This window comes from Bos grunniens, chromosome X (genome assembly GCF_055505025.1).
Source record: "Bos grunniens cultivar Pamir isolate PY7600 chromosome X, Bosgru_T2T1.0, whole genome shotgun sequence".
Taxonomy (NCBI): Eukaryota; Metazoa; Chordata; class Mammalia; order Artiodactyla; family Bovidae; genus Bos; species Bos grunniens.
This window is the reverse complement of record NC_141194.1, coordinates 45,342,105-45,352,456: the sequence shown is the minus strand read 5'-3', so window position 1 is coordinate 45,352,456 and position 10,352 is coordinate 45,342,105. Positions and strand designations below refer to the sequence as shown.

Genomic DNA, 10,352 nt, shown 5'->3' with positions numbered 1-10,352 from the left:
ATGTAGTTATTTGTAGATTGAAATTCAATTGAAAACCACTTTGGTTGCTTTCGTAGTATTCACTTCAACAACTTCCTTAGTCAAACTCTTGAGTTTTTTAAAAGAAAAATTCTGCTTTGAACTACTTGTTAGGAGTTCACGTCAGAGTACTTTGTCACCTGACAAGTTTATTTAGAGGTATAATATTAACTATTCACAGAGCTCTCAGCTCAAACGAATGTTCACAAAGAATCTAGTGTGTCTTGTTTGAGTTTCTACACACTTCAGAAACACTGTTTGTGAATCTTGAAATTGGAACCTCTTGGGAAAAAGTGTATTTTCTGCCTTGGAAAGGTAGGTAGTTGCAGACTGAAAGGTAGTTGCAAAACACTTTTGTCGCATTTGTTGTATTCAGTCAACAACTTACTTAGCCTAACAGTTTAGTTTTCTTAAAGAAACAGGCCACTTGGAACTACTTTTTAAGCAGTCATCTCAGTGGACCTTTTCTTCTACCCAGGTTAGTTATAGGTAGAGTACTAATTAGTCACAGATGTCTCCACTCAAACTGATAGCTTACAGTGAATGCCGCCAATGGATTCGTGGTCTCCCAGGAAGTTTTAACTCCAGTTCCAAAGACAGTTTCAGTCATTCAGTGCTTTGTCTACCTTTTATTAGAGTAAAAGGGATAGATAAATTTCCAGTAAGAGGCACTGGAATGGGTCAGGAATGTATCCGCCTCACTAGTTTATCAGGGCCTTATATAACTTTTCTGTTAACTGCTGTGAATAGAAAGAAAACAGCTCAAGGCTATGAAAAATTTGCCCAGACTCTTTCCCATAACATAAATCTTGTATTGACATCAGGATGAGATTAGCCAGAAGGAACAGGTTAACCCAGAGCTCAAGGCTGTGGAAGGTTTACCCTAACTGTCTCCCATAACATGCATCCAATTCTCAAAAAAGACATCTCCTTGAACCAGAGATACTGCTGCCTACGAAGCCTACTTGTCTAAGGCAAAAGAATGTGAAATAGAAGAATGTTTACCTCCTCCTTAAAGGAGGCTTAGGCTTGGACTCTTTGTCAACCTTGCTAGGTTAACTTTCTCATTCCCCTCTTTTTCTTTGAGGAGAATATTGTTGCTGAGGGGAAAGGAGTGGAAAAAAAATATGTCTGTAACTGCTTCCTGTGGGTGAGAGGTGCCAACCCTAAGTTGTTGAAGCAACTTATTCCCCTTAATCTTTTATTTAGGGTTTATAATTCAGGGGCCCCAAATAATAGCTGGAGGAGGCAGTAGAAATTGTAGGAAAATGAAGAATCATTTGTAACTTAAAAGCCTCAAGTCATTTAGATACAGATTTCATTATACAATTACAGATGGAAGGAGCAAACAGCAAGAATAAAATGATTACAATTATTACAGTCAAGATAGTTTTCCACCATGAGAGCTTGTAAACTATGATTGTATCTGTGACCAGAGTGTAACATCAAGGGAGTCCACTTTAAAGAGTGACCAGAATCTCTGCATCACCGTTACTTTGTTTTTGAAGTCATTTAAAATATCTGTATCCTTTAGAAAGAACAAACTAGACAAGTAGATTAAAATGCAGAGATTAAAATCAGTAAAAGTATTATTGCAATCAGAGTACATTCGGTAGTAACTTTTATCCTGGTCCATCCCAGCTTGGGGTGCCCTGTTTATAAGAATGGAGCCACTTGGCATGTTTATATGTTTTTGGAATGTAACATAACAAACCCACTTAGAAGTAGTTGAAAGAGTGACAACTTAACTTTAACAGACAAATCTTACCATGTCTTTTTAGAAGAGTGAGCCTGAACCCCAATGGAGACAGGTGTTTTAGGGAGACGGTAGTCTAAGTTTGTCCAAGGAGGCCTCAGCCTCTTAGTGTGTTATTAACATATAAGCCAAAGTAGTTGTCACCATTAACAATTTTAGTGTTTTTCTAGGTATGAGAAGATGAAAGAATTTGGACTCAAGAAAATTCCCTCCTGAAAATATCTTTCTGAAGGCCTGTTTTGTCCACTTTTCCCAGATCCCAGAGTGAGTGCCTAATTTCTGATTTCCACCCTGAATTCCTTTCAGAAGATGTTGAAGGTCAGCAGTTGTAGTGTCCATGATTTACTTTTTGTAGAAACAGATGGCAAGTGCCAGTTTCCAGTTGCAGGGCCCCTTTATGGTCATGAGTTTGACCATGGTTTGGGGGGCATTTCATGACCATCTTGTCCCACAGTTCTGAGAAGGCTCATTTCCAGGTCTGTAGATTTCACTGATAGGCTACTCAATGTGCTGTTACTGGACTAGGGCCAGGAGTAGCAAAAGTCTCTGGACTGCACCTGTTTCACGAGTCTCTTGATCCAGGAAAATATTCCCTGTTGTTGCTTCTTCTCATATACAGAATCACCCCATTATAACTATGGATTCTATATGGAACTGTCCACCATCATATCAGTGTTTCAGTCACATACCTGATTGTATAAAGACAACACTTTTTGAAACAAGCAACATAGGAAAAATATAGTTAACAATAACAGTAAAATCGTAAGTGAGAACTTAAGATCTTCCGTTAGGTATAGTCCAGTGACATCTCCAGGTAATCTGACTTAATTTGTTCAATGACTATTGCCTGCTGTTAATTTCCTGGTTGCAGATCTTGAAACATGTGATCTTAGTTAAAAGATTGGTTACTGAGATAAGCTTTAGAAACAAATTTAGAGTATACTTTTTAGCAACTTAATTAAACCTCTTAGCAATATATTATGACCTCAAGGGACTATCTCAGAAGTGAGTCTTAGTAAATACAGACCTTAATTAACAAAACTAGAATTTAATATTCAGTGAAACATAATAGATGCCATAGGCCTCAAGTCAGTTGAGTGGATTTTCTTTGTTTTAGAGCTTTAGTATCCTTTGAGATTTATACCTGATAAGGCTGTTCAGAACCAAGTGTCTCCAAATTCTGGAGGAATGAGGCAGAGAGAAAAACTTTATAATTTTACCCACAGGTGTAAATTGTTTTAAACTATCAGTAACTCAAGGAGAAGAACTTATTTATATCTGTAAACAAAGATTATAAGTCAGTAATATGTCAGACAAAAAGTCATTAAAATTGTAATTCTATTTGGCAGTCTATTCAATCCCAGGGCTTCCCTGATAGTTCAGTTGGTAAAGAATCCTCCTGCAATATAGGAGACCTGGGTTCAACTCCTGGGTCAGGAAGATCCACTGGAGAAGGGATAGGCCACCCACTCCTATATTCTTGGGTTTCCCTCATGGCTTAGCTGGTAAAGAACCCATCTGCAATTTAGGAGACCTGGGTTTGATCCCTGGGTTGGGAAGATCCCCTGGAGAAGGGAAAAGCTACCCACTCCAGTATTCTGGCTTGGAGAATTCCATGGACTGTATAGTCCATGGGGCTGCAAAGATTTGTACAAAATCCCATGTAACTGATCCCTTTGTTCTGCTCTCCTTGCCAATGACTGAGGATGCCAGTAAACGTGATAGTCTCCAAGACACTTGTGAAGCTTTTTGCCAATGTCTATATGACCTGTCCAGCAAAGTGGGTGCCCCAATCCATGGAGATTGTATAAAACACATTTTAACCATTTTCTATTGTTAGATATTAACCCTGAAACCAGAAAAGGCTTTATCTTATCAACTAAAAGGGAAGTTTGTCAGGAGTTTGGAAAAGCCAAGCAGCTGTCTTGAATTTCCCATAGCCCCCACTGTGTATAGCCATTGTTTATTAATTTAAAATTCCCTGATGAGGGATTAATTTTTGTAGAAGCAGAATGAGCTTTGTCTATGTGTGCCATACTCTGTTATCAAAAGCCACATTCCAAGAAAACTTTGTTCTTTTAACAGGGAGAGAAAACTAAATTCCAGCCTGGTACCAGCCTATATTCACTTTGAAACAATAGTTATTCACTTAAAGTAACAAGAAAACACTTCAAAGGCAGTTTAATGTCTTAAGGACCTTGTATCATGCACAAAACTCTCTTTCACTTGCCACAAGCCTTTTTTTTCATTTGTCACAAACCTTTCATGTATTTTTTGTATTCATCACTTTATTTGCCCATTCAGAGAACAGCCACATGTAATTTCAGATTTACTTCCTTTTCCCTTAGTAAAATGCAGTTCCATTCCTTATATCATTTTATTGAAAACACATGTCCTATTTCCTTCAGCAATCATGAACTTTACTTTATATCATCATTCTGTAGATTGGTAAATATAAATCACCCAAAGCTATATCATTTGCAAAAGTATATTCACAATGTCTATGCTAATTAGATCAATAAACAAACATCAACACCATATATCAATTCAATAGTGAATATTTCCCAGTTCTCACAAGCGTGGAATTCATTTTAGTTTAATTTTACTGAACTCAGCATTGTTTGATTTGTAAGCACTTACTTCTCTTTAGCCCAATTAGCCTTCAGCAATATTGTCCAAGGATGAAGACACACACTAAGACACGCACAAATCTGGATAGAGAACTCAGTTTTTCGCTTGAAATCTAATATGTCTCTTTGCCTGTTTTTTATCCCTGGCTTGAATTTCTACCAATTTGCTCATGGCTGGAGTCCCAGGCAGAGTGGGCTGTGTATCTCAAGGACATAAGACTTAACTTTAGGTTTTTCCCCAGGCATGTTTTTGTTTCTCAGGCAGGGCTGGAGCTACAAAGAAAGTATTTTAGCAAGCCAGCTTTTTCCTAATTGCACCTGCAAAAATAATCAGTTTTGCAATTTCAAAAATATTTCATTTTAGCAAGTTTTCTCAGGAGTCATGGCCGTTAGGTGTCAACAATGTCATCTCTCCTTTTTGTAGTCATAGTTTCATAGTTGAAAGTTAAACCAGAGAATGTTCAAATTGGCTCTAATGACAGGGATAGACTGCCTGATAAGATGTTGTCCCAGCAGGGATTGTCTCTCTGGGGAGGTGAGGTCTTCTGTTAAGGCAAAGAAAGCCTGTATATAAGGGACTTTTTAGGCTCTATGGATCAAACTTATCCCAGTTTTTCAAGATACAATTCAAAGGGGTGATTCTAGAACTACAGGCTCCCATCTGTAAGAAAGACAAAAGGGGGCACCCAGTGCCACAGCTTTTTTACTACCAGAAGCATTCCTCCCTGCTCTAGATGGGGGTGGAGACAGTTCTTCCACCTAAGCTTCTTTCCCTGGCTGGAGTTAACCAAATTCGTTCATTTGGTTCAGAGGCATAGCCATGACAAGAACTTGCCTGTGGGCCTCTGGGGTCAGGATGGTGATTTCCAGTCTGAGACATGTCACTGGAGCTAGAGATACAGTTAGCTCCCTAATGTGCTCCTTGACATTTCCTTACATTTTCTGCATTACTTGACTAAATCTACAGTGTGCCTGGCTGTGTGATTGACTGAAAGAGATGCACAAACAAATGTGAAGCAAGAGTTGTGTCTTAATCTGCAATTTCATGGCGACCTCATATGGCTTATGGCAGAGACACTGTTGAGGGATTATACTGACATGTCAAGGTCAAGAGCCATGCAAAGTCTCCTAGGGGGAGAGGCCAGAGTTGGACAAAGCATGTGGACCCTGAACTCTCCTTTCTCAAACTTTCCAGTCTCTTTTACCATTTCATAACTGCCTGGGAATTAGAACTACTGTCAGATCATAGACTTTCAAGGGACTTGTGATCCATGCTGTTACCATGTACTTTTACTTAGATCCCAAGTTTGGAAGCACCTAGCCTTAATAGGAGCCTAAAGTTACAAGAGTACCTTTGCGAGTGAGGTGGAGTTCTAGCTCCAGGAACGTTTCTCAGGCTAGAGATCACACTTTTGGCTGCCTGCCTCAGGGGTCAGCAACCTGAAGGTGAGTCTTTGTCATCTTAAAATATCGATTTCTCACTCAGTCGACTCCAGATATCTGCTGTAAGCTACTAAAACAGGTGTATTGACCAAATCACTCTTAGAGAACCTGTTGCAACTGGCTCAGACAGTTTATTATGGCAGGGAGGAGGAAGAGAAAAGGAAGAAAAAGACCAGGAAAGACTGAAGCCTAGTCTTTTTTCATAAAAAAATGATTTCTGCTTCTCCTCTGATGCCACTCAGAGTGCAACAGAGTAGCCTTCTGAAATGCCTCCCAAGCTAGGACTACTAGGGGAAGTATTTGTCTTCCTGTGCACATTCCTGAGTACAATCCTGACAGCAGTAGAAGTAATGAGTCATAAAGGGATTTTATGAACATAAAAGCCCAGGGATGTTTTATGAACATAAAAGACTGAAGCCCATAAAAAAACAGGAAAGGCTGAAGATCTGAAATGGATGGCTTTCAAGTCTACTCTGAAACAGGCTGAAGAAAAATGCCCAGAGGCACACAGATGAAAAGGGATGGACTTGCTATTACTGTGGATTTTCCTTAAAGAAAAGGGGGGAATGAGAGTGTTAATAGCCTCGATAGGGAGGCCAGAAGTCCCCAAGCAGCAGGAGGAAATAAACTGCAATTGGCAGACTTTCCTTTTCTTTTGTCTTCTAATCCTGTGTTGCCATGGTGACACCTGGTTCCTCTTGAACTTTATCTCAAGCCTGGAGCTAACCGATGCATTTTTCTCATGGAAATGTTTTCTTAAGCTTTGTTAACAAACTATGTATGTATTTGCTTGGAAATCTGTCTTTCTTCAAGATACATGTCAATTTTCTCATGGCCTGAGAAGACTCACCTTGTGCCAATGCTATCTCAACATGCATGTTGTGGGTGATGGGCCTGGTGCAACTCTTTCAGTTTTGAAGTGTTTCCTTTCTCTAATTAGCAGCTTGCTAATAGGTATATAACTCCTTGCTAAAAACTATCAAGGGGGCACTCTTTCTGTCCCTTTCTGATGTCTATGTCAGAAGCTTTCTCTGTCTCTTTTATACTTTAATAAAACTTTATTACACAAAAAGCTCTGAGAGATCAAGCCTCGTCACTAGTCCCAGATTGAATTCCTCTCTTCTGGAGGCCACGAATTCCTTCGTCATTCGTGGCTCATAGCAGCAACCTTTCAATCGTCAGAGAGACAAGGAAAAGCTAACTGGGGAAAAGAAGTTCAGTCCATATGCTTCTGGATTAGTAGAATAGAAAAAGCAAAAGCTGCTCAGCCATGTCTCTTTGTGACCCCATTGACTATACAGTCCATGGAATTGTCCAGGCCAGAATACTGGAGAGGGTAGACATTCCCTTCTCCAGGGGATATTGCCAACCCAGGGATTGAACTCAGGTCTTCTGCATTGCAGGCAGATTATTTACCAGTTGAGCCACCAGGGAAACATAGACTTTACAGTAAAAGAGCAAAAGTGTCCCAACTCTGAATATTCTTACCTTGTCTTGAAGATTCTGGATGAACTCCCAAGATGATACCTTACAGTGAAAGGTGCCCCCAAATTCGTGGTCTCTGAAGGAGATGATATAACTCTGGGACCAAAGACAGTCTCATTCATGTAGAGCTTTGTGTAGACTTTATTAAAGTAACAGGAATAGAGAAAGCTTCCAGAAAGAGGCACTGGAAGTGAGCAGGAGAGTACCAGCTTTGCTAGTTTAAGTGAAACCTTATATACTTTTCTGCTAGCTTTTGAGAACAGAAAAATTTGCCTCAAGGCTGTGAAAATGTTGCCCAGACCCTTTCCCATAACAAACATCCTGGGTTGACATCAGCATGAGACTAACCAGAAGGAACAGATTAACCCAGAGCTCAAAACTGTCGAAGTTATACCCAGACCATCTCCCATAACATACATCCAAAGCTCAAAAAAAAAAAAAAAAAAAAAAGGCATGCCTTTGAAAGAGATACAAGTAGGCATAGGCCTACTTGTCTAAGGCAAAAGAATGTGAAAAAGAAAAAAACATTCATCTCCTACTTAAAGGGTCCTTTGGCTTGGAATCCTTATCAACCTAACTCTCTCAAAACCAGTGTTCAGAAAGAAGGATCCAGTGTGCCCTGTTTGAGCCTCTACAGTGTTCACAAACATGCTGTGTGTGAATCTTGAAATCTGATCCTCTTGGCAAAAGCTGTACTTTCTGCCTTGGATGGCTAGTTAGTTGTAGACTGAATGTTAGTTGAAGAACACTTTGGTTGCTTTTGTAGCAATTGATTCAACAATTTCCTTTACCTAACCCTTGGGCTTTCTGAAAGAAACAGCCTGCTCAGAACTTCAGATTAGGAGGTCCTCTCAGAGTCCATTTTCACCTAACCAGGTTAGTTATAGGTATAGTACTAACTAGTCATAGAACTCTCATCTCAAAGCCATGTTCACAAAGATCCAGTGTCTCATGTTTGAGTCTCTACACTATTCAGAAGCATGCCGTGTGTGAATTTTGTAATTTGAGCCTCTTGGCTAAACCTGTATTAGCCTTGGATATCTAGTTAGTTGTAGACTGAAAATTAGTTGAAAAACACTTCGGTAGCTATATTTGTATTCAGTAAACAACTTCCTTGGTCTAAACTTTGATTTTCTGAAGGAAACAGGCAACTTGGAATTCTTGTTAAGAGGTCGTCTCACAGTACCTTTTCACCTAACCAGGTTAGTTATAGGTACAGTACAAACTTGTCACAGAACTTTTGATTCAAACCACTCGTCACAAAGAAGGATCTAGTGGGGCCTGTTTGAGTCTCAACATGGTGCAGAAATATGCTGTGTGTGAATATTGAAATTCTAGCCTCTTGGCTAAAGTTGTACTTTCTTCCTTGAAAAGCTAATTAGTTTTAGACTGAAAATTAGTTGAAAAATACTTTGGTTGCTTTTGTTGCATTCAGTTCAAAATCCCTTAGTCTAAGCCTTGAATTCTTTGAAAGAAACAGGCTGCTTGGAACTCTTGGTTAGGCAGTCATCCTAGAGTACATTTTCACCTAATCAGGTTAGTTATCGGCACCGTACTAAAGAATCACAGAACTCTCAGATCAAACCAGTGTTCACAAAGAAGGATCCAGTGTGTCGTGTTTGAGTCTTCACTGTTCAGAAACATGTTGTGTGTGAATCTTGAAATATGAATCTCTTGACTAAAGGTATTTTCTGCCTCTGAAAGCTAGTTCATTGTAAACAGTTAGTTGAAAAACACTTTGGTTGCTTTTATAGCATTCATTTCAACAACTGCCTTTGCCTAATGCTTGAGTTTTCTGACAGAAAAAGCTTGCTTGAACGCCTTGTTAAGAGGTCAACTCAAAATACATTTTAACCTGACCAGGTTACTTACAGGTATAGTACTAACTAGTCACAGAACTATGGGCTCAAACCATTTTTCAGAATTGGATCCAGTGTGTCTTCTTTGAGTCTCTATACCATTCAGAAGCATGTTTTGTGTGGATATTGAAATCCTGGTCTCTAGACAAAAGCTGTATTTTATGACTTGGAAATCTATTTAGTTGTAGACTGAAAGTTAGTTGAAAAACATTCTGGTTGCTTTTGTTGTATTCAGTTCAAAAACTTCCTTAATCTAACCTCTGAGTTTTCTGAAGGAAGCAGGCTGTTTGGATTTCTTGTTAGGACATCAAATCAAAGTACATTTTTACCTAACCAGGTTAGTTATAGGTATCATGTTAACTAATCACAGAACTCTTGACTCAAAACAGTTTTCACAGTGAAGGAACCAGTGTATCCTATTTGAGTCTCTGTTCAGAAACATGCTGTGTGTGAATCTTATAATCAGAGTCTCTTGACTAAAGGTATATTTTCTGCTTTGAAGGTGAGTTAGTTGTAGACTGAAAGTTAGTTGAAAGCCACTTTGGTTGCTTTTGTATTATTCAGTTCAACAACTTCCTTACTCATATGCTTTAATTTTCTGACAGAAACAGTCTTTGGAACTCATTGTTAGCAGGTCATCTCAGAGTACATTTTCACCTTATCAGGCTAATTTCAGGTATAGTACTAACTAGTCACAGAACTCAGCTCAAACCAGTATTCACAAAAGATACAGTGTGTTCTGTTTCAGTCTCTACACTTTTCAAAAACATTATGTGTTTGAATCTTGAAATCAAAGCCTCTTGACTAAATGTTTATTTTCTGCTTGGAAAACTAGTTAGATGCAGAGTCAAAATTAGTTGAAAAACACTGTCATTTCTTTTGTTTTATTTAGTCAACAACTGCCTTAGTTTAACCCTTGAATTTTGTGAATGAAGCAGGCTGGTACTCCTTGTTAGGCTATCATCTCAGAGTACATTTTCCCCTAACCAGGTTAGTTATAGGTATAGTACTAACTAGTCAGAACTCTGAGCTCAATCAATGTTCACAAAGAAACAATCCAGTGTGTCCTGTTTCAGTCTCTACTCTGTTCAGAAACATGCTGTTCATGATTCTTGAAATCACAGCCTCTTGACTAAAAGTGTGTTTTATGCATCAGAAAGC

General features: G+C 38.9%; 1 long non-coding RNA gene across 1 annotated transcript; it reads right to left on the bottom strand.

Annotated features, from left to right (window-relative positions):
* Nucleotides 1–632: 632 nt before the first annotated feature.
* On the bottom strand, nucleotides 633–4,524 carry LOC147340250 (uncharacterized). Its single transcript, XR_015159913.1, has 2 exons — nucleotides 4,415–4,524; nucleotides 633–2,463 (listed from the first exon to the last, which is right to left on the bottom strand). It is a non-coding gene; the product is annotated as an uncharacterized LOC147340250 (long non-coding RNA).
* Between the last annotated feature and the right edge of the window lie 5,828 nt (nucleotides 4,525–10,352).